Raw genomic sequence first — 23740 nt, 5'->3', positions numbered from 1 at the left:
GCATGGCCAGGGATAGGCATCAGTCCCAAATTTAAGATAAGAGTAAGGCGAGATCAAGCACTTGCTTGTCAGGGGAGAATGGACCATTTCAGCACTACAAAGTATCACCTGGGACTTTAAAGGGCATGGATAAATTACCATCTCCAAGAACCGGTCTACTGAACTAGGGAACATAGCAGGACATTATTAATGTTGATGCAGGTATGAGTTCATAATTACCTGCTTGCACCATGTACCAATAACTGGTTTCATTGGTTTGTGTGGTGTACGTAGAGGAGGCGTGAATGCATACCAAGAGTGGTTGGACTTGAGCGAGTGCAGCAGGTGCAAGGCAGCCCTGTCGAGACCTCAGTCCTGGCCAGCATCCATCGGCAGATACAGACCTCCAACCTCACGCTGGGCTCACAGAGATGAGTTGGACCCATGCGACACATCAACAAGCTGAGGAGGCAGAGATTCATTTGTGTTGATGGTTGCAGGTGGTGGGCTCCATCATTCGCATTTTGGCTACCAGGACTCATTTTTCATCATCAGAGTTTGTCCCCGATCAAGTGAGAAAAGGTCAGGAAAGGGAGGAATTGGGAAGAGAAAGATAGAAAAGCATTGCTGAGGTTCGAAGGCAGGCATAGAATTACCTGTAAAGGTGAGCTAAAGAGGCGGCCCCTCTGCAATGGCAAAGGAGAATAACCCCACTGCCGGGAGCAGAACCAGCAAACAAAAAATAAAGCGATGCTCTAGCATCGTTTATTTTTCGTTTGCAAGTGTGTGCATGGAGGGGTGGAGAATGAGAGAGGGAGGAGTAGTGCTTGTGCACTCCCAAAGTGCTCATTCGTGTTTGGCTGGCCGTCTCAGGCCGACCAAAACACACATGCGCACTTAGGTTTTTCCAGCCTGGCTGCATTCAGCAGCCGGGCTGGAGAAACCCCACAGACTCCCTGGTCTGAGCAGGGTGTCTTTTCAGACCACTGAGACCAATCCAAGCGCTGCTCTGTAGAACAGGGTTTGGCTAGGGGTCTGCCCCAAAGGCTGCTGGGACCCAGGAAGATGCCAGCAGGAGCAACGCAACGCAGGAGGTGAACGGCGGCGATAGGTACATAAAAAAAATGAGTATTAACCTGTGTCACCCCGCGCTCGCTCTTCTCCCCTCCCTCCTTGCTCCCTCCACCCGCCCACCACCCTTTGTTAGTGGCGGCTGCCACTGCAAGAAGTGTATGGTAGGAGAAGTAAGAGGATTGAGATGGATTTAAAAGTAGGGAGCCTTGGCATTTGGTAACAGGATGTGGCAAAGCATTAACAGGCTTCTAAATCTTTCAGCCCCTAAACGTATGCATTCTTTGTACCAATTAAGCTCTGTTAGGAGCATTGGCCACCTAAACAATCATACAATCTTTATTTTATAAAAGTAAAGTGTATTTTATCTGTGACTTTCACAATCATAAGTGGATAAAAATCTCCAAAGTGGGAGAACTTTGACCATTGCTTAATTTGTAATAAAATAAGTGCCAGGGCTCTCATCAAGAGGCCACTGCAGTTTTCACCACACATTGCCCCCGCAATGCTCCCAGTCATAGTAACAACGCAACTAATAACTAGCACACTTCTACAAGTGTGACAATTCGGACTATTTCAAGTCTCCAAAGCTAAAGGAATGGCTTGGGCAGCAGGTAATAGTAATTTTTAATGGATATTTAATTAATAATTAACTAATTAACTGCTGTGGTCTTCTCTAAATTAGACAGACAGTGCCAACTTGTGGCAGCATGTCTGGCAAGCTCAGGTGCTGACAATTTAGTGCCGGTGCCGAGCACCGGAAACCACCAGCTCAAATTAAGCACTGACTTTGACTGTTCTTCACGATGGTATTGGCCCAAAGTGAGTTATTCGTTCACACAGAATAGCTTCTTGACTCACTAACAATCAGTGGCTGGTTTACACACACTGGTTTAGGCAGGGCTTTAAGGGGGGGAGGGGTCTGGGGGTCTGTGGGGGTCTGAGCCCCCCCCAGTTTTTTGGGGGCCTCGAAAGTGGGCTCTAGGGGGCTCTATTTTCGGGCCTCAAAGGTCAAAGGTAGGGTGACCAGACGTCCCGGTTTTTGTTTGTTGTTACTAGTGTGGGTAACATGTCTTGATAGCGAAATACTGCCAATTTCGTTTTTCACTATTGAAAGGCTATCTTGCCCATAGGATAACATGGGAAATGCTGTGTAACATGTTTACCTGCATATCTTCCCATAACGGCAAGATAGACATATGGAATCTGGTATCCCTGAACTCAAAATTTAATAACACACCCTTTAGTGAAGATGGTTTTTAAATTCTAAGTGGTTTAATGCTGCCTTGGTAATAGGGCGCGGACCCGATCGCAACAACAATGTCACAAAAAGTGACGTTGTGGTGGCGATAGGGCCTTGGTAATATGCCCTCATGTATCATAACTGATACACTATGTCAAAAGTTAAGAGTTGAAATGTATGTTGGCATTCATGCATCAGCACACATATTTGGCTTCAGCTGATAAGCATCAGGCAGTGCATGACATGCAACACATTATGACATCCCTAGTGAAGTCATAGCTTCCATCAGATGAGTAGGTAGACCATGGTGATGAGTAGGTAGACCATGGTGATGCGGGATAAAAGTGCAGAACCTCACACCTTTCCATTATCCAGTGCACTGGTGATGCATCACTTTACATATGCGCAAGGCGCAAACTGATATGTAAAGACTAGGGGTGGGTGGAATTCGTGGAGTGTTCTGTGGAGTTACAGAAAAACTCCATGGGATTCGTGGAATTCCAACGGTGGAAAATCTGCTGCTCGCGCTGCAATTTAGTGCTCGTAGCTCAAGCAGCGCTGACAATCAGAGCAAACAGCACCATACGCAAGAGCATGCGGCCATTCGAGTTGATTTTGCTGCTGCTCGAGTAGTAAATCTACTCGAGAAGCAGTAAATCTACTTGAATGGCAGCACTCTGATCGCGACTGCTCGCGAACGCCTGCAATCGCCCGCATTAGAAAACCACGCTAGGGAACGCCAAATCTAGCTCGCGCTCACCAGCTTGCATATTCTGGAGCCTTGTGGGAGAAAAATTCCGCCAGCCTGCGATTGACGGAATTTAGCCGTAACTCTGCGTAAAAGAGTAACGCAGAGTGGCCAAAATTCCACCAATTCCGCAGGCGGAATTAAACATTCCGCCCACCCCTAGTAAAGACACAAATCTGAGCCATAATGGACCCACGGGCAGTGTATCCTCCCTCACAATACACTTGCATGAATCAGCCCTCAGTAAATTTTCTGATTTATTTTTGCTTCTTCTCCTAAAAACAAAAAGTGCCATTTTTAAAGCCGTAGGTATGTATTACTGTGCTATATGCACCTTTCATTTATTATTCATTGTCTTGATTACAGTCCTTTCTACCACTGTTGTGCTGTACATTTATTTTTTATTTTTTTATACTTTCAGATATGTAAAATAATTGAAAAACAGGAAATCTTAACGTCGCATACAATCCAATCACTGTAGATGATAGTCATACAAAAGCAACTGAGAGCAGCATTTCAATTAAAGAGTGTTCATGTACCATGACAAGAGCTTTTAGGCGAGCCTCGAGGCATACACCTGCACAAATAAATCATAATCAAATTACATGCACACCGTGCCGGAAAACATTCAACCTTGTGTTTCATTAGCGATATTTGTAGAACGCACCGCTCAGCGCCCGAAGCACGTGCCTTGCTGGGTGGCCGCACTTTATGACGTCATCAGAGTGCGCTAGCGCACTTCTAAGGCGACTCCCTGAGTGTGCCCTGCTCCCTGAGTGTGTGGTGCTGGGCAGGCGGGCACCTAGAGTCAAATTTCGGGGGAGGGGAGGGGGGCTGAAAAAGATTTTGGGGGGACGGGGGCTAATTCTTACAGCCATAGGCAGAGTGGCTCTAAGAAGTGGTGAAAGACAACAAAAGTCTCATTAACAAGTACATGGTCTTTTAACCCCTTGCATGCTGATGACGGCCCCCGTCCGTCATGCACCGCGGTGCTCGTGTGCTGATGACGGCTGGGGGCCGTCATGAACCCGCCCACTTGCGATTTTGCCGCACAGGCGCAGAATCGCGGCCGCATGCAAGGGGTTAAAGACCTGTGAAGTACCCAGGTGCAGCTGCAATTAGACAGTTGCCAGCCCGCGAAGCTGTCTCAGCCCGGACTGACACACACAACAGGGGGGGGCTCAAGCCCGGTGAGCCCAATGGGTGTTGCACACCTGGTGCTGGGCACGGCTTTGGGATACTTGGTCAGCGGCCCACACGGTAGGGTAGCACAGGCCAGTCATGCATGTGAAAACATGCCGGACATACTTTAACATGCATGCATACAGTTGCCATACAGACTTTTACTTTATTATTCTGGCAGATTGCAGGAGGGGTCATGCTAAGTGCAGCACATTGCATAGCGCGGTGCTGAGAGTGACATGTAGCTAATTGTCACGTGCAGGGGGGAGTCTAGGGTCAGGCAGAGGTCACGCAAGGCTGACGGATGGGTAGTTGATTTTTTGATGAATGTTGCATTGGATTGGCATTTTCACTGTTTTGGTTGAGATAGAATGCAGGAGGCATGTTCTGCACACTTTTTAGTATGTGCTGAGGCTGCGCCTGAGTCATGAATATTGTAGGAGCTTACAGGACCATTTGATGGCTGGGTCCAGGAAGTTTATGCTCTGGCCGCGTCTACTGGTGATGGAGTGTGAATGGCTGCCATCTGTAAGGACGGTGATGTTGCTTTTCATAGCGTTGGTCTTGTCTAATAGTGAAAGCTGCTAAACAAAATACTGGAAATGGAATCATCTCTTACCGCTTAAAGAAATTATATACAAAGTCCACACCTACTGGACGTAAGAGCTATTGGATCAAATAACCTGCCAGCTGGACTGGGTCAGGAGATGAAAATTAATAAAGAAGGGAATTTTCATCAAGTTGGTTGTTAAAAGTCATAAAAATACCTTTCTCATTGGATGATTAAACCTCTTTAAACAATCAATGACACACTACCCGTTGTGCTTGAGTCCAGAAAGACTATGTAAGAAATTTCCTTAAAAATCTTACTCGAAACCTGATAAATTAAAGTATAGACCCCGGTTTGAAGCAACCTCAAAACCTAGATTATGGCTAAAATATAAATGTCTATAACATTTGAGAATATGAACTGAGGTTCTAGTCACTTACACAACACCCCCTGCCCCCCAAAAAAACATAAAGTCATTATTGCATCCACTTCTGCCTATATGACCCTCTAACAATTTTGGATAATAGCAGGAAAAACTCTCCGCTGTGAACAGGCTGCCACCAATGCAGGGCAGATTCGGTAGATGCTTTCCCCACCCAAATTGGCAAAACTGGGGGGCAGAATCTCCAATGTGTGTGAAGCAGCACTCTTTTAAAGTCTGCCACTCATGCAGACTTGTGGTAATCAATATCCAATCTCCCAATTGCCATCCTGGGCACAACATCTATCTGCAGTGACTCTACCGACAGCTGATGTAAAACAGGTGATGCCAAGAAACTTCACCCTCTTTGGCAGAGGGGAAATTTATCAACCATGCCCAACTTCACAGGTGAAGCTATATATTTAGACACACCCACACTAAGTAAGACAACAACAAACACATGTTTGAGTTTAAATCTTAACCTGCTTGATCATTTATAAGAAGCACAAATGAGTACTGGTGTAATGCACAGTACTAATATTATGCACAGTACAATATTTACAAACTGAAAAATCAAACAAGATAAAAATACAAGTGTCATGAGACCCAAAGAGAGATGCAAAGATGAAACACCATAATTAGGCTTTCCTGTTTTCAGTTTCTATTTTTGGTAATTTCTGGTGGGGTTTTAATCAGTTTTTTCAATACCTTAAAAAACAGTGGTTATCAGTACTTACACATTTTTGCGCCATTAAAAACAACAGAAACAGTGCTTTTCCGGTGTTTATGGAATTCTAATTTAATTTTAATTATTTCTTGCTTACTGCCCTGATAGTACATGTGTATAGATAGCGTATGCACAGGGTATATGAGGTCCAAATAAATTTTTACTGCACCAGAATAGACTACAAAGTCAATAGTATTCTTCATTAACTCCGAAGATTGTAAAGATGCTTTCAGCATACCATCTAACAAGTGGCAAGGATCTCTTACAGGGAAGCACTTCAGCTCAGGTATCGATTTTGACAGACCATAATACAACTGTTTCACATACATAGCTGAATTACTGCAAATACAAACAATATCACTCCAATCTAAATTGAACGTGGTAGGAACTTTTTTCAGCAGCATCCCAAGTGACGATGCGTTCCATTTTTACCAAACGTCTGGTGTCATGTTTTCACTACTATCTCAGATGCTTGGTGAGAACATTCTTTTCACATATACCTTTCATACCTGTCACTGCATCTTGCATTGAATGTCTAAAGCTTGGGCTGTTTGGCAATTCACTTGCAATCAATACTGACTCACTAGAAAAGGGGGCTGATGTATCAAAGGATTTCACCCATTCTCTGTCTGTGGGAAAATGTGATGGTACATATTAGGAAAGATTCTTATGAGACCAGCCATTATATCTATCACTGAAATGAAATGTAGACAAAATATCAAATATGATTTTGATATTTCTCGATTCACTACACTTTATAAAATAAGTAAATAAGACCTAAAACATGCTTCTAAACACTGCATCTTTAGACCAAAGACCACAAAACTGAAAACAAGCAGAAGGAAGAAGAGACAATGTTTTAGGGACATCCCTAAACAACAAAACTCAAGCAGAGTAATGGTAGCCCAGTCTTTCTTGATGCTACCTTGCATAAAAAAGTTACATTGTATTGACCCCTTCAGGAAGAAATAAAAATGTCTCTTTCACTCATCTTTTCCATTCTTTGAATGGCACTTAGTTTGAAGTTGTAAAGGTTTTTTTTTCAGTGCTTATATGTTTACACCGGTGATGGCTATTTTCCTTTCGGTGGGGTTTTATCAGTTATTATAGGTTTAAACCTAAAACCAGATAGCCTAACCATAATATACACATCAAACATGTAGGTTTATAACAGAAAGGAGACACCTACCTATTCATAAAACAGTAAAAAAGCAACACTGGGAGTCCCCAGTAGCCACTGTCAGGGGTTGGCCCAGTCATGGTAGAGTTTTACAATTGAGAAGTTCAATTACAGTCTGTGTTTAAAGGTGGTTAAGAACGGTTGTGGTGTATGTCACCCCACTCTAACACAGGATCTCCACTCCCTGGGTTAACCATTCCAAAGAAAATCCACATTTCAAAAGAACATTACAAAAAGTGGAGGAAGCACTCAGTAAATAGTACCACAGTGTCCCCATTTTTCAGGGCGAGATCAAGTACCTCATACATGAAGTCCAGATTAATTAGTCGAAACTCCAAATGAACAGGTACTCGTGTGTCGACCGCCACTAGATAATGTACATATATGAGGTTATAATTATTAAAAGTCGAAAATGCTTCGTGGTAAGAAATTGCATCATTTGGTATTACTCATGCCAGTGAAAGAATATTTAAAAATAACAATATTCTCAACAATCTAGCAACAATCACGCAGGACATGTGCAGAAAGCCCAGAATCTAAATGAGCCCAAAGAATGCTGATGCAGAAGGCTGTAGAATGCTTGTCTGCAGTTGTCAGGAGTTAGCCACCCATGTCTGACAGCCTTCCTAATGACTTCTCAGAGAAGGTCTCAGGCGGTCCTAAAGGTTAGTTAAAATCAAAGCTCTGAAGAGTGACTTCTACTGTGTGCATCACTTCCAAAGAAGCCTCAGGGCTGCTCATCATTAATTCTATACAATGAAAGCAGCCCAAATTATGGTCATTTCATATTCTGCAAATGCTTTATAATAGAAGGAACTGCTGCTAGTTAGACAATGTCCTCCTAAAACTACCAAGTTAGTCTACATACATTTTGTTGACTATGGGGGGTAATGTATCGCTTGTGCTGCCTTTAGAACTTGGTCAATGTGCTTGGGTGCACATGCATCAAAATAGACAATTGCGATTCTTTAATTGCGATTTTTAAGGAACCGCAATTAGAGAATCACAATTGCCTAAGACTGTAGGAATCGCAAAAAAATGTGTGATTCCTACACATTCTTTAATTGTGACTCGCAAATTGCGACTCGCAATTAAGGAATTGATTCCCATTCATTCCTATGGGCCTACAGGCCCATAGGAATAAATGGGAGTTGCATGCGCAATTTGCGAGTACCCAACAGGTACTCGCAAATTGTGCATACAATTTCAAGGGTGCCAAAAGGACACCCTGTTGCACCCCTGAAATTTCAATGTATCCACATGTTGTGCACACACATGCCCCAAGGGCATGTGTGTGTGTAACATGGGACTTTTGAAAAATGCACTTTAGTGTAATTTTCAAAGAATTCGCAAATTACCATCAACTTGAGATTGACGGTATATTGGGATTACTATTTGCGAAATTGAAAATTTTTACTGGTTCATGCATTGCATTTAAGGAATCGTAATTTGTGATTCCCTAAATGCAATTGTATTTAAGTAATCACAAATTTTGCGATTACTTAACCCCTTCCATGCTGGTGACGAACCCCAGCCGTAACGCTCCACGGTGCTCGTGTGCTGATGACGGCTGGGGTTCGTCACGGCCCCGCCCTGTTCATGCGGTTGCCGCACACTGGGGGAATCGCGGCCGCACGGAAAGGGTTAAATTCCGATTTTTGCATTTGGGATGATGCATCCCAAATGTAAAAATCCCAGTCACAAAGTCGCAGATTCTGTGAATCTGCCAGTTTGCGACCAGTATTTTCCAGGCTGGACATACGGCTTGTGTGCTTTGCTTTTTCTCATTTACAAGGACTGTGACAAACAAAAGTAAGAGCAGAGGAAGAAAGAAACTGGTGAGTAGTCTAGGTAAGTGGTGCAGTAGGCGCATCTGCACGAAGTCATGTGGGTGTGACTACTGGAAATTGCCAGTCAACCAACGCAGTGCCCCGGACCATAGAGATGGCAAAGTGTCCAACAGCACTAACACAAACAGAACGCCTGCCTCGGACACTGTAGCACACTCCGATGGACCCATCACAGCTCACAGTCAGATGGAGTTCTGCCGGTCACATCTTATCTGGAACAGGAGCACACACCCAGTGGTTAGTTTGTAAAAATATAAGTGAGGCGGCTCTCATCAGGAGGCAGCTTGCACCGGCCCTTTTCTCCTGTTAGAGCTGTCTACAACAGAACCAACTACCAACCATGAAAGTGGGGAGAGGGTGTGGCATAATGGCAAGAGCTGCCAACTTCAGAGCTGGGGAACCAGGTTTGAGACTAGGTGCTGGCTCAACATCCTGTGATTCTGGGCAAATCAGTTAATCTCTCTGGGGCTACCATAAATGTCCTTAACTGGTGCTCATGTAAAATGCTGGTGTTGATAATTAAGTGCCTGTGCAGAGCACGGGGAACCCCTGGCTTAAATTAAGCACTGCACATACCACATGCTCATTTATACTTTGCCCACCACAAAATGCCTTTTATCACACATGCATTCATCCCACACATTGTGCACACCCTACTATACCTACTGGGCAGGAAAAACAGTTTTCTTCTGAGGTAATGCAACCATAAGGGCACATCCTGCAGGCCCTTTCATCAACCCAGACACAAAATCAACCATCAGACTCAATATCATGCAGGCAGAAATGGCTCCATCCAACCACCAAGTACCAATGGGTCCCGCCCACTGCCAGCACAACTGGCGGCCCTCCAGGGGCAGAGGCTGCAGCAACTGCTGCACCATTTGAAGGCAGGGTCACTGGCAGGTGCTGGAGAAAGGGAAGCCAGCACATTGTTTTTCCTTTCCTAGGGCCCAGTTCACAGAACTAACTTAAGACAAAATCCTAAACTTACTACCATTTTAGTATTCACAGAAGGCACTTACTCATTTTGGTATTCACAGAAGGCACTTACTCATGTTGGTATTCACAGAAGTTAGGAGTCCTAACTTTAGGACTCCTAAATGCCTTCTGTGAATACCGAAAGTCTTAAAGTTAGGATTTTTCTCAGTTTAGGAGTAGTAAAGTTAGGACTCCTAACTTTAGGACTCCTAAATGCCTTCTGTGAATACCGAAAGTCTTAAAGTTAGGATTCTTCTCAGTTTAGGAGTCCTACAGTTAGGATCCTAACTTCTGTGAATACCAAAATGAGTAAGTGCCTTCTGTGAATACCAAAATGAATAAGTGCCTTCTGTCAATACCAAAATGGTAGTAAGTTTAGGATTTTGTCTTAAGTTAGTTGTGTGAATCGGGACCAGTGTGTCTCTGATGCTCGCATCCATAGTGCTTCTGCAGCTCGCATTGTTCTGGGAAACATGTCACTTGTCAGTTATGTCTCAAATGTTGCAAAGTCATCTAGTCCATTTCATTATCTGATTGTTTCATGAAGTCAAAAGTCAACTCTGTTCACATATTTTGTGAGGGTTCACTCTTTCATTAACATCGCACTTTAAAGTGAGATTTGACAAAATGAATTGTTTTGTCTTTTTTGTAGAGGAAAGTTTAATATGAAACTTCACAACACAACAAAGGTACAACGTGGAAAGTAGCAGAGCACGTTTCAGTAAGAGCGGTGAGAGGAGTTAAAGGACTGTTGTACACTCTCCATAAAACACCTAAAAATACAAGAAACACAACACACTTGGAATTACAAGTCAAACCTCTAATAGAATTTCCAAACAATAATGCACTCATGTAGGATGATGAAACCCACCTACCTAGTGTGATATGGTTGATTGGTGGGCTGCATAACTAGTAATGTAAACAACCAAGAGTCCTACTGTTCACTAGTTGCACTCTCTCCTGGTTATTGGTTCTCTAGTCCAAGTGAGAGTATATCCTTTATATACACATTTATGTTTTCCTTTGTTAAAATGTCAGAACTAAACTAAATTTGTGTGTGGGTAAGCTACACATTTTTTACTGGTGTATCCCTGACCCAGGATTACAGTTCGGGGTTAGAACAACAGACCCTGCTTCTCTGTTCCATCAATGTTTTGGTGCTTGAACATTTCCCACCTGGGCATAGTAACCTTCTTAGTCATTCAGTTACCTCACATCAGATATTGTGGATGAGGTATGCTAATCAAGTGCATTCTATATAACTTTGTTTCTTCATAAGAAGTGGAAACACCTTCATTCGGCAGTGGAAGCACCACTTCTTAATAGAACAGGTACACCATGAGCAGAAAAAGTGCAAGATTCCTTTATTCAGCGAAAGGTTTTGAATGTGTGTGCACACCAGGTGCTGTGCAGTCAAAGGTTCGGTGCTGCACTGGTTGACATTTTTAGGGCCACCAGTGACTGGCACCCAAGCAGAGTTGTACATGAAAGACAATGTGCAGCATGAACCAATCCTGGCCAACGCCGCCCAAGAGACCCTCAAACAAACATATGATCTTTACAACTACCACATAACAACGATTCCCGTCCACCACTTGAACCCAAGCTGAGTTGAACATGACTAACAAGGTGCAGCATGCACCAATCCTGGCCAACAGTACCCAGCAAACCGACCAACAAACTGCTCAGAACAAAAATCCATGGCAGATCCACCACAATCCATCATCATCATGGAACTAGATGCATGTAACATAAAACCAGTAGCATGACATGCCACACAATGTGGCCTCTGGTGCAGTTCACATATGATTGGTTGTGGCAGAACCCCGCAACATGGAAAGGCAGCTGCTTCAAATAAGTGAACACGCTGAGCCGTCTGTAAAGATGGTGGCCATGCATTTAAACATCTGCAAAGTCGATTCTGCCTTACATTTTTCTGAGGCTGATAAAACTTAGTAGTATTGAGTCTGGAAGTTGTAACAGTTGTTATATACATAGTAATGAAATAGCAAAGATCTGTGATAGTAATTGCTGAACAAGCATTGGCAAAACCAATAGGTCTCATCAATGCAAGAGTTATTGGCTTTGCCAATGTGTTTTAGCCATATAGTACACCAGCATGGCTGATGTTCAGCATGGCTACAACTTAGTGGCATAGAGGAGAGTGTCATAGAGTGGAATGGCGAAGAGTGGAGTAGAGTGTTGTAGAGTGGCATATCGTGTTGTGGAGTGGCAGAGAGTGGAGTGGCATACAGTGGAATGACATAGAGTAGAGTGGACTGGTGTAGAGTGCATTGGCACAGAGTACTGCAAAGAATAGTGACATAGAGTACAGTGGCACACAGTGCAGTGGCATAGAATTCAGAAGCGTACAATGTAGTGTCGTAGATTAGAGTGTTGCATCATAGAGTGCAGTGGCGTAGAGTGAGGTAGTTCAGAGTAGAGTACCCTATACTGCAGTGGCGTAGAGTGAGGTAGTTCAGAGTAGAGTACCCTATACTGCAGTGGTGTAGAGTGATGTAAAGTGGTGTAGAGTAGTAGTGTTGAGTGCAGTGGTGTTGAGTTCAGTGGTGCAGTGGCGCAGAGTGAAGTGGCGCAGAGTGCAGTGGCTCAGAGTAGAGTAGAGTGCAGTGGCGTAGAGTGCAGTGACATAGTCTTGCAGAGTATAGTGATGTAAAGTCAGTGGTATAGAATTCAGTGGCGTGCAATGCAGAATCATAGAATGCCGTGGCACAGATTAGAGTGGTGCATTGTAGAGTGCAGTGATGCAGAGTGGAGACGCATAGAGTGCAGTGGCACAGAATGTAGTAGAGCAGGGTAGAGTAGTGGCAGAGTGCAGTTGTGAAGAGTGGTACAGAGTGCAGTGCTGCAGAGTAGAGTACACTGGCATAGAGTGCAGTAGTGTGGAGTAGAGGGTCATAGAGTTCAGTGGTGGAGAGTGCAGTGTTGCAGAGTAGAGTTTTGTATAGTGCAGTGGTGTAGAGTATCATGGAGTGCCTTGGTGTAGAGGGCAGTGGTGTAGAGTGGCACATAGTACAGTGGGGCAGTGGCGCAGAGTGCAGTGGCTCAGAGTAGAGTAGAGTGCTGTGGCATAGAGTGCAGTGACATAGTCTTGCAGAGCATAGTGATGTAAAGTCAGTGGTATAGAATTCAGTGGCGTACAATGCAGCATCATAGAATGCAGTGGCACAGATTAGAGTGGTGACCTAGCTTTAGGACACCCCCGCGCCGCACGGCCACCAGCTGCTGCGTGTGCCATCCGCCTGCCTCGCTGAACCTGCCTGCCGCCGACTGACCACGCCCCCTGCCGCCGAGCGGCGTGGTCTCCTGCGGTCCGGGCATCTGTTATTGTGTTTGCTGCTCTGTTGCCTTTTTAGGCGCTTGTGCCCCGTGTTTCTCCTAATGTGTGCCCCATTGTTTTTACTGTTTACTGTTTTTGCTCATCGCCTGTCCCCCTGTACTTTCTCCCCTCTGCTGCCCCGGTAACCTCCCGCCCCGCTCCCCTCTTCCCGTCTCCGCTGGTTTGCCACGCCCCCTTTTCTTTCTGTGCCCTCCCCGCTCCCGCCTCCCAGCTGCTCCTCCCTCTCTCGCACTTCACCATAAATGGCGACCGTGCGACGCAGGTGAGTGTGACCTAGCTTTAGGACACCCCCGCGCCGCACGGCCACCAGCTGCTGCATGTGCCATCCGCCTGCCTCACTGACCCTGCCTGCCGCCGACTGACCATGCCCCCTGCCGCCGAGCGGCGTGGTCTCCTGCGGTCGGGGCATCTGTTATTGTGTTCGCTGCTCTGTTGCCTTTTTAGGCGCTTGTGCCCCGTGTTTCTCCTACTGTGTGCCCCATTGTTTTTACTGTTTACTGTTTTTGCTCATCGCCTGTCCCCCTGTACTTTCTCCCCTCTACTGCCCCGGTAACCTCCCGCCCCGCTCCCCGCTTCCCGCCTCCGCTGGTTTGCCACGCCCCCTTTTCTTTCTGTGCCCTCCCCGCTCCCGCCTCCCAGCTGCTCCTCCCTCCCTCGCACTTGGCCATAAATGGCGACCGTGCGACGCAGGTGAGTGTGACCTAGCTTTAGGACACCCCCGCGCCGCACGGCCACCAGCTGCTGCGTGTGCCATCCGCCTGCCTCGCTGAACCTGCCTGCCGCCGACTGACCACGCCCCCTGCCGCCGAGCAGCGTGGTCTCCTGCGGTCGGGGCATCTGTTATTGTGCTCGCTGCTCTGTTGCCTTTTTAGGCGCCTGTGCCCCGTGTTTCTCCTACTGTGTGCCCCATTGTTTTTACTGTTTACTGTTTTTGCTCATCGCCTGTCCCCCTGTACTTTCTCCCCTCTGCTGCCCCGGTAACCTCCCGCCCCGCTCCCCGCTTCCCGCCTCCGCTGGTTTGCCACGCCCCCTTTTCTTTCTGTGCCCTCCCCGCCTCCCAGCTGCTCCTCCCTCCCTCGCACTTGGCCATAAATGGCGACCGTGCGACGCAGGTGAGTGTGACCTAGCTTTAGGACACCCCCGCGCCGCACGGCCACCAGCTGCTGCGTGTGCCATCCGCCTGCCTCGCTGACCCTGCCTGCCGCCGACTGACCACGCCTCCTGCCGCCGAGCGGCGTGGTCTCCTGCGGTCGGGGCATCTGTTATTGTGTTCGCTGCTCTGTTGCCTTTTTAGGCGCTTGTGCCCCGTGTTTCTCCTACTGTGTGCCCCATTGTTTTTACTGTTTACTGTTTTTGCTCATCGCCTGTCCCCCTGTACTTTCTCCCCTCTGCTGCCCCGGTAACCTCCTGCCCCGCTCCCCGCTTCCTGCCTCCGCTGGTTTGCCACGCCCCCTTTTCTTTCTGTGCCCTCCCCGCTCCCGCCTCCCAGCTGCTCCTCCCTCCCTCGCACTTGGCCATAAATGGCGACCGTGCGACGCAGGTGAGTGTGACCTAGCTTTAGGACACCCCCGCGCCGCACAGCCACCAGCTGCTCCGTGTGCCATCCGCCTGCCTCGCTGACCCTGCCTGCCGCCGACTGACCACGCCCCCTGCCGCCGAGCGGCGTGGTCTCCTGCGGTCGGGGCATCTGTTATTGTGTTCGCTGCTCTGTTGCCTTTTTAGGCGCTTGTGCCCCGTGTTTCTCCTACTGTGTGCCCCATTGTTTTTACTGTTTACTGTTTTTGCTCATCGCCTGTCCCCCTGTACTTTCTCCCCTCTGCTGCCCCGGTAACCTCCCGCCCCGCTCCCCGCTTCCCGCCTCCGCTGGTTTGCCATGCCCCCTTTTCTTTCTGTGCCCTCCCCGCTCCCGCCTCCCAGCTGCTCCTCCCTCCCTCGCACTTGGCCATAAATGGCGACCGTGCGACGCAGGTGAGTGTGACCTAGCTTTAGGACACCCCCGCGCCGCACGGCCACCAGCTGCTGCGTGTGCCATCCGCCTGCCTCGCTGACCCTGCCTGCCGCCGACTGACCACGCCCCATGCCGCCGAGCGGCGTGGTCTCCTGCGGTCGGGGCATCTGTTATTGTGTTCGCTGCTCTGTTGCCTTTTTAGGCGCTTGTGCCCCGTGTTTCTCCTACTGTGTGCCCCATTGTTTTTACTGTTTACTGTTTTTGCTCATCGCCTGTCCCCCGTACTTTCTCCCCTCTGCTGCCCCGGTAACCTCCCGCCCCGCTCCCCGCTTCCCGCCTCCGCTGGTTTGCCACGCCCCCTTTTCTTTCTGTGCCCTCCCCGCTCCCGCCTCCCAGCTGCTCCTCCCTCCCTCGCACTTCGCCATAAATGGCGACCATGCGAACGCGCAGCGGTCACGCGCAGCGGGAGCGCCGATTGTGCGCCGAAGGCGTGCCAAAGGTAAGCCCGTCTGCGCCCGTTCGCACCTGGACCGCGCCCAGTGCCAGTACCCCTGGCCCTCGCAGACCCCAGCCCACCCGCCGGACGTACGACGCCACCCCGAGACGCACCCACGGACCCTTCAGCTGCCGCTCCTGCGAGTTCACCTGCATCCGAACCTGCACTACACCCGCACCCACCAAGACCAAGACGAGCAACAACAGCAGCCACCTGAAGTGCATCCTGCTCAACACCCGCTCCGTCCACAGACACGCCGTCGAGCTCTGGAACCTGCTCGACACCACTTCACCAGACGTCGCCTTCCTCACGGAAACCTGGATGAATGCCTCTTCAGCGCCCGACATCGCCATCGCCATCCCAGACGGCTACAAGATCATCCGAAGGGACCGCATCAACCAGACCGGAGGAGGCATCGCCATCATCCACAGGAACACCATCCGCATCACGACCAACACCGACAACACCCTGACAACCGCCGAACACCTGCACTTCCAGGTCCACATCAACCCCAAGACCACCCTCAGAGGCACCCTCATCTACAGACCCCCAGGACAACGCACACAATTCAGCGAAAACATCGCCGACTTCATCAGCCCGCACGCCCTCCTCTCCGCTGACTACATCCTCCTCGGGGACCTCAACTTCCACCTGGAGAACAACAACGACCGCAACACCACCACCCTGCTGGACAACCTCGCCAACCTCGGACTCAAGCAGCTGGTGACCACCCCCACCCACTACGCCGGACACACACTCGACCCCGTCTTCTCATCCAGCAAGGACATCGCCTTCAGCCACGCCACCGGACTCCACTGGACGGACCACAGCTGCGTCCACTTCAGCTTCAGAAGGGCCACGACTCACCACCACCAACAACAGGCTGCACGCAGAAGCTTGAACAAGATCACAGCCGACCAACTCGCGACTTTCCTGAGCAAGAACCCACCCACCAGCACAACGAACCCCAGCCAAGCGGCCACCAACCTCACGAAGTGGATCAGCGAATGCGCTGACGACCTCGCCCCCCTGAGGACCCCGCCCAGCAGACCCGGCAGCAAGAAAGCCCCATGGTTCACCGAAGAACTCAAGAGCTCCAAGAAGAACTGCCGAGCCCTCGAGAGAACCTGGCGCAGAGACCCAACACCAGACAACATGACTGCCCTCAAGCTCGCCACCCGAAAACACCACCAACTCATCCGCGCAACCAAGAAAACCGCATTCAAGGAACGACTCGACACCAACGCACACAACAGCAAGGAACTCTTCAACATCGTTAAAGAGCTCTCAAACCCCAACGCCGGAAACAACGACATCACCCCCTCGCAAGACCTCTGCAACTCCCTCGCCTCCTACTTCCACAACAAGATAGCGGACATACACAACAGCTTCAGCACTCAACCGACGCACGCCACGACCGAACCAGCGTCCCCCACCATCACCCTCCGCGCCTGGACCCAGATCAGCACCGAAGACACCATCCGGACGATGAACTCCATCCACTCTGGATCTCCGACCGACCCTTGCCCTCACCACGTCTTCAACAAGGCCGACGCCGCCATCGCACCCCACCTGCGGGACATCATCAACACCTCCTTCGACACCGCTACCTTCGCGGAGAGCTGGAAGCACGCCGAACTCAGCGCTCTACTTAAGAAGCCATCAGCTGACCCCACCGACCTAAAGAACTACCGCCCCATCTCGCTGCTCCCGTTCCCTGCTAAAGTCATCGAGAAGACCGCCAACAAGCAGCTGGCCGCCTTCCTCGAGACGAATGGATCTCTAGACCTCTCGCAGTCTGGCTTCCGGGCCAACCACAGCACCGAGACTTCCCTGATCGCAGCCACCGATGACATCCGAGCCCTGCTCGACAACGGAGAAACAGCGGCCCTCATCCTCCTGGACCTCTCCGCGGCCTTCGACACTGTCTGCCACCGTACCCTAGTACAGCGCCTCAGCAACGTCGGAATCCAGGAGAAGGCACTGGAGTGGATCATCTCCTTCCTCGCCGGAAGGACACAGAGAGTCCGCCTCCCCCCGTTCAGATCTGAGGCCACCGAAGTCATCTGCGGCGTTCCACAAGGCCCCTCGCTCAGCCCAACGCTCTTCAACGTCTACATGATCCCCCTCGCAGCCATCGCACGCCAGCACAACCTCAACATCATCTCCTACGCCGACGACACCCAGCTGATCCTCTCCCTCCCCAACGACCCCGCCACCGCCAGAGCCAACCTCCACGAAGGGATGAAAGAGGTAGCCGAATGGATGAAGAACAGTCGCCTGAAACTGAACACGGACAAGACGGAAGTCCTCATCCTGGGATCCTCACCCTCCACCTGGGACGACTCCTGGTGGCCCCCCGCCCTAGGCAGCGCACCCAAACCAACAGACCACGCACGCAACCTAGGCTTCATTCTGGACTCCTTCCTCTCCATGACCAGACAAGTCAACGCCGTCTCCTCGTCATGCTTCAACATCCTGCGCATGCTACGCAAGACCTTCCGGTGGATCCCCACCGAGACCAGGAAGACGGTCACCCAGGCCCTCGTCACCAGCCGTCTGGACTACGGCAGCTCCCTCTACGCAGGAACCACCGCCAAACTCCAGAAGAGACTTCAGCGGATCCAGAACGCCTCAGCACGACTCATCCTGGACATCCCCCGTCGCAGCCACATCTCCGAACACCTGAGAGACCTGCACTGGCTCCCGGTCAACAAGAGAATCACCTTCCGTCTCCTCACCCACGCTCACAAAGCCCTACACAACCAAGGAACAGGATACCTCAACAGCCGCCTCAACTTCTACGCTCCCAAACGCCAGCTTTGATCGACCGCCCACGCCCTCGCCGCCGTCCCTCGAATCCGAAGAGCCACCACTGGGGGACGGTCCTTCTCCTACCTCGCCGCCAAGACATGGAACTCCCTCCCGACCCACCTCCGCCTGACCCAAGACCACCTCTCCTTCAGGAAGCAGCTCAAGACCTGGCTGTTCGAGCAGTAGCGGACCCCCCTCCCCATGCGCCTTGAGACCCTCCGGGTGAGTAGTGCGCTATATAAATGCTCTGATTGATTGATTGATTGATTGTGCATTGTAGAGTGCAGTGATGCAGAGTGGAGATACATAGAGTGCAGTGGCACAGAATGTAGTAGAGCAGGGTAGAGTAGTGGCAGACTGCAGTTGTGTAGAGTGGTGCAGAGTGCAGTACTGCAGAGTAGAGTACACTGGCATAGAGTGCAGTAGTGTGGAGTAGAGGGACATAGAGTTCAGTGGTGGAGAGTGCAGTGTTGCAGAGTAGAGTTTTGTAGAGTGCAGTGGTGTAGAGTATCATGGAGTGCCTTGGTGTAGAGGGCAGTGGTGTAGATTGGCCCATAGTACAGTGGGGCAGTGGCGTAGATTGCAGTGGCATGGAGTGAATCAAGGTAGTGCATTGGTGTAGAGTGCAGTGGCATAGAGTGCAGTGGTGCAGAGTAGATGAGAGTGGTGTACAGTAGATTGATGTATAGTGCAGAGGTGTAGAGTTGAGTGGTACAGTGGTGTAGAGTGCAGGATTGCAGAGTAGAGTTGTGCAGAGTGTGGAGTAGAGTGGCCTACACTAGGATGGTGTAGAGTTCAGTTGTGTAGAGTAGAGTAGAGTAGAGCACAGTGGCATAGAGTAGAGTGGTGCAGAGTAGAGTGAAGTGGCATAGAGTGAAGTGGCGTAGAGTGCAGTGAAATAGAGTGGAGTGCTGCAGAGTGGAGTAGAGTGCAATGGCACAGAGTGCAGTGGCATGGAGTGGTGCAGAGAAAAATGCAGTGGCATGGAGTGGTGAAGAGCATATTGGAGTGGCGTAGAGTGGAGTATGCATGGTGTGGTAGCAAACAACACATTTTCAATTGAAATGACCATTGGATTTGCACAGACATACTGTTTTACAAATAAAACTATACAGTGTCCAAACAATAATGTGTGGAAATTGCATCACCTTGGGTATTGCTTTGTTTTGACCTTATTAAGGTATTTGTTTACAACTCACTTCAGAATTAACAAATAATGTGCTTCATTTGTGCATTCTAAATTCTGATATATTGAGAAAAACAGCTAATTTAAATTTTGCTTTATGGTAGAAAAAAACCACTTTCCTACCCCTAGTATCTAGCAAGACTGTCAATTAAATCCTCTCACTTTGCAGTCAGAGAAAGAAAAGTAAACACCAAGCTCCCTCTGCAGACAGAGCCTGATATTTGACTTCTGTCTTCAAACGCAAAACAAATGTGACACGATATGAACATGATTTACAGGCCTGTTTCCAGAAAGGAGCAATTGTGGAAGAATACAAGGAGAGGGTAGTGTGAGAAGGCTTTGCCCTTTGGGAGGGACAAAATCACATCCGACAACCTAAAATAAATACAGCCAGCATATAAAAAGCCAGAAAATGTGAGTTACAAACCACAAAGTCAGTGGTAAGAAGCAAGTAGAATGCATTCCCAGGGAAGCTTTCTGAATATCCACAAGCTCCCCTGTCTGGTAGGCTTCGACCTAAAAAAGGAAGATCTTATTATCACGTCCGGTTTATGTACCAAAATGTCTTTGGGGTGATATTTCATTTGTCACACACTTGTGTTGCTTTTCAACAGAACAAAGCAAGGTTTTTGAAGTCAGTAAAAAGGAATCATTATTCATTGTTGAATATAGACAGCCATAATCATTTTTTGCCCCTCAAAACATATTTTCCAGTCTGCTATTTTGGGAGATGCAAGGGCATTATGGGCCACAAGAGGACATAAACGCCTCTTTGAAAACTCGGTTGAGCGCCAAACCAGTGCTGCTTCCATGGTGCTAATGCTGACAGTGCTGAGATGAAGCTATGAGGCTGTATTAGTAAAGACAGATCTGCCAATGGTGGCTGAATGTTGCATACACTGCTGTAAGTGCTCCCGACGTGAGCGAGGATCCATATACCCGCACACTGTTTTCTATCGCTCGTGTAAATAAGAGCGCAAATCTGTTCAATCAATACCTAGTTTTCAAATTCATTTACACTTGACCTCTTGATGACAGGTTTCTATGAAAAACCACTGTAGAAATCACTTGGCATCAAACACCCCCTTTCTTTTTGTTGTATTTTGGTACTATCAAGTCACACTCAGGCTTTGCAATGACACTAATAACAATAATGTTTCAGTAGCGGCCTGTCCTTAAGGGCGGACGTGAACCGCCAACCCACCTTTTTGAAAACAGTGTCTGTCAGGCTGAGCACAAGCCGGCCTGACAGATACTCTTCATGTATGGATCAGGCAAACAGGTGCTGTACATGCACTAAATGTGCAGGCATCTGGCTGGCTGAGAAGAACTTTGCCTGGCTGAATATTTCACATACTGTGGGCATGACCTCCTCACCATAGCATAGTGCTTGGAGGTCCTCACCCTCATAAAGAGGGTGCACATCAGATAGACATGGACCTAGGTGCTGAGGTACGCAGGGCCGAGTGTCCATCAGTGAAGCTCGTCACAGAGTGGGGTGGTGCCAGCAAGTCCCACTGACCCCATTCCACTCTCTGATGAGTAAGGGACTGCCACCTCCTCTCATTGGCTGCTGATCCACACCAAAGTCAGCCAAAAAAGGTAGGTGGCAGAGCCAGTCCTCCAGGAACCACAGGGGCTTCATTCTCACAACCCGAGATCACTGATGTGGCTGGTAAGTAGTGTTTTTCAATGTTTGGTGTGTATGTGTATTTATGAATGTATGTGTATTTGGTGGCATGTGCTGTGAATGGGTGTGTGTTTATGTGCTTGTGAATGGTGGGTGTATGCGAGCACGCTTATGAATGAATTCATGGGTATGAGTTAGTGTGCATGTAGATGGGTTAGTGTGTGTATGTAAGGCCCGCCCTCTTACTCCTCCTTTAATTTACCAGCTGCCACAGGTTGTTAGAAATGGGGTTTCTGGTTGGCTAGGGTATGCACCTAAGCCAGGCAGATCCCACTGCTCTAGTCAGGGTAAGGGAGTTACACACCCAGGATAACCCCTGCTCACTCTCTTGGTAGCTTGGCAGAGCAGTCAGGCTTATCCCAGAGGCAATTTGTAAAGTAAAACGTTTGTGCAAAATACTCACACAGTAGTGACATACTACACACACCACAAAAGAGACTCCACACCAGGTCATATAAAAATATCACCTATATTATTATTTATTTATTTAACAGTTTTATATAGCGCTGGCTAGACCCGGAGGTATCAGAGCGCTTTACTGGTTTGGAAATGGAAACAAGTTACAAAATGGTGATTAGTACAAATATGAGCAAAAGGTGAAGAACAATAAATCCAAATTATAAATAATATAAACACATAGACCACAATCACGTAATTCATAAATCCCTTTGCCAACTAGGCAATTGTCATAACTTCACATTTAGTGCAATAAAGCAAATAGTTATAAGTTGGACATCATAAAAATAACATCACTGTACCTATATGCAGTTTCTGAAAATGTTACTTGTTATTTTGTCACTGCAAGGCATAAAAATGCAGCAGTTAGCTCACACATGAATCACCAAATATCGCTGTCCATGAATCACCAAATATCACTGTACATGAATTACCATGAACGCATAGGGTACAGCTTACCTGAACTCCTACAACACTTTATACAGTAATTTCATATGAACCTTGGGCACCAGAACACCTGTGTGCCCTTTATTAGGATTACGGTAATTTTACCTCCTTCACCCAAATGGCAGGTCCCGGAGTAAAGCAAGCCCCCAGGAGCGATCAGGCCTCCATCCTGGATCCACCTTACAAGAGTGCCCAAGCGCCCCCACCAGGTACCCTCCAATTAGCATGGGGGGCACACTCAATGGAGGAGGGTGTGGGGATTCACTATAATAACATGGACAAGAGGCCAGCCGCCCACAACCATGCAGTGTTGCTGCAAGATGCCCAAGAGCCGCTCCCTCATGCAGACATCCTTCCTGCAGCATGCCCTCGGAGCAATGTTGGTGGCCTCGCTCTCCTCGCTTTTAAGATGCTGGTGAGATACGCAGCTTTTTGGCTCATAGCAGCCAAGCGTGCGCGCCCAGTGTATCGTGGTTGTCTAAGCAATGGGTAGGGGCACCCACGTCACTCTCGGCTCCCCACAGTGCCCAGACCGGGATGTGCTGATACTCCATCACCACATGCCACTTACAGGGCCTTCAAAGACTTGTCCTGTGCCCAAAGGAGAAAGTAAAATAGCAATGATGTTGGCATGCTCTGGTTTCACCCGTCTTAAGGCTGCGGCACCACACATTGCTTTGCACAGAGCTCCCACCATGGACTGGAGGGGAAATCCCCAGGGAAGCAAGCAGCACTCACCGGCTGTAATAAAAACACCAATAAAGCACTTCCCTCACGCTTCATGCAGGCCAAAAGCAGTTCACAAGCTCTGGGCTGGAAACCACAGCGCTCCTGCAGACTTTCTTTTTAAAAAGGTGAAGAACAGTGCAGTCCTTTTCCTGCTCCAGACAGGAGCAGCGACTATCCCAGCAGGCTATCTCATCCCCGCACACATCAGGGGCAGCGCTCCTCAAATAGTCTTCAGCTTTCCTTCCAGGCAGGTTCCTTTTAGATGTAGCAAGGATCTTTTCTTAAAATCTTTTATCACCCTGAGACTTTCAACAGGAGGCAAGCACACACAAGCCCTTGGAGATTCTTCACAAGCAGGATACCACAGCAGGGCAAAAAGAGTCAGTCCTTTTCCTTCACCACAGACAGAAGCTGCAGCTGCAGGCGAACACACCCCTCACACAGAAAAGGCAGAGCTCCTAACACAGCTCTTCGGCTTTTCTTCTTGGAACGGTCCTCTTGTTTCCAGAAGTAATCTAAAGTTTGGGGATTTAGGTCCAATACTTCTACCCCATTTTCTCACTGTTCTCTTTGTGGCAAGGGTCTCTTAGCTCAGTCCAAGCCAGTTCTGTCCTCCCTGGTCCAGGTTGTCCACATGGGGTGGAGACAGCATTGTGCAAAGGAGACACAGCCTATTCAGATGCT

This window comes from Lissotriton helveticus, chromosome 9, assembly GCF_964261635.1.
Source record: "Lissotriton helveticus chromosome 9, aLisHel1.1, whole genome shotgun sequence".
Lineage (NCBI taxonomy): Eukaryota > Metazoa > Chordata > Amphibia > Caudata > Salamandridae > Lissotriton > Lissotriton helveticus.
Note: the sequence above shows the minus strand (reverse complement) of the source record.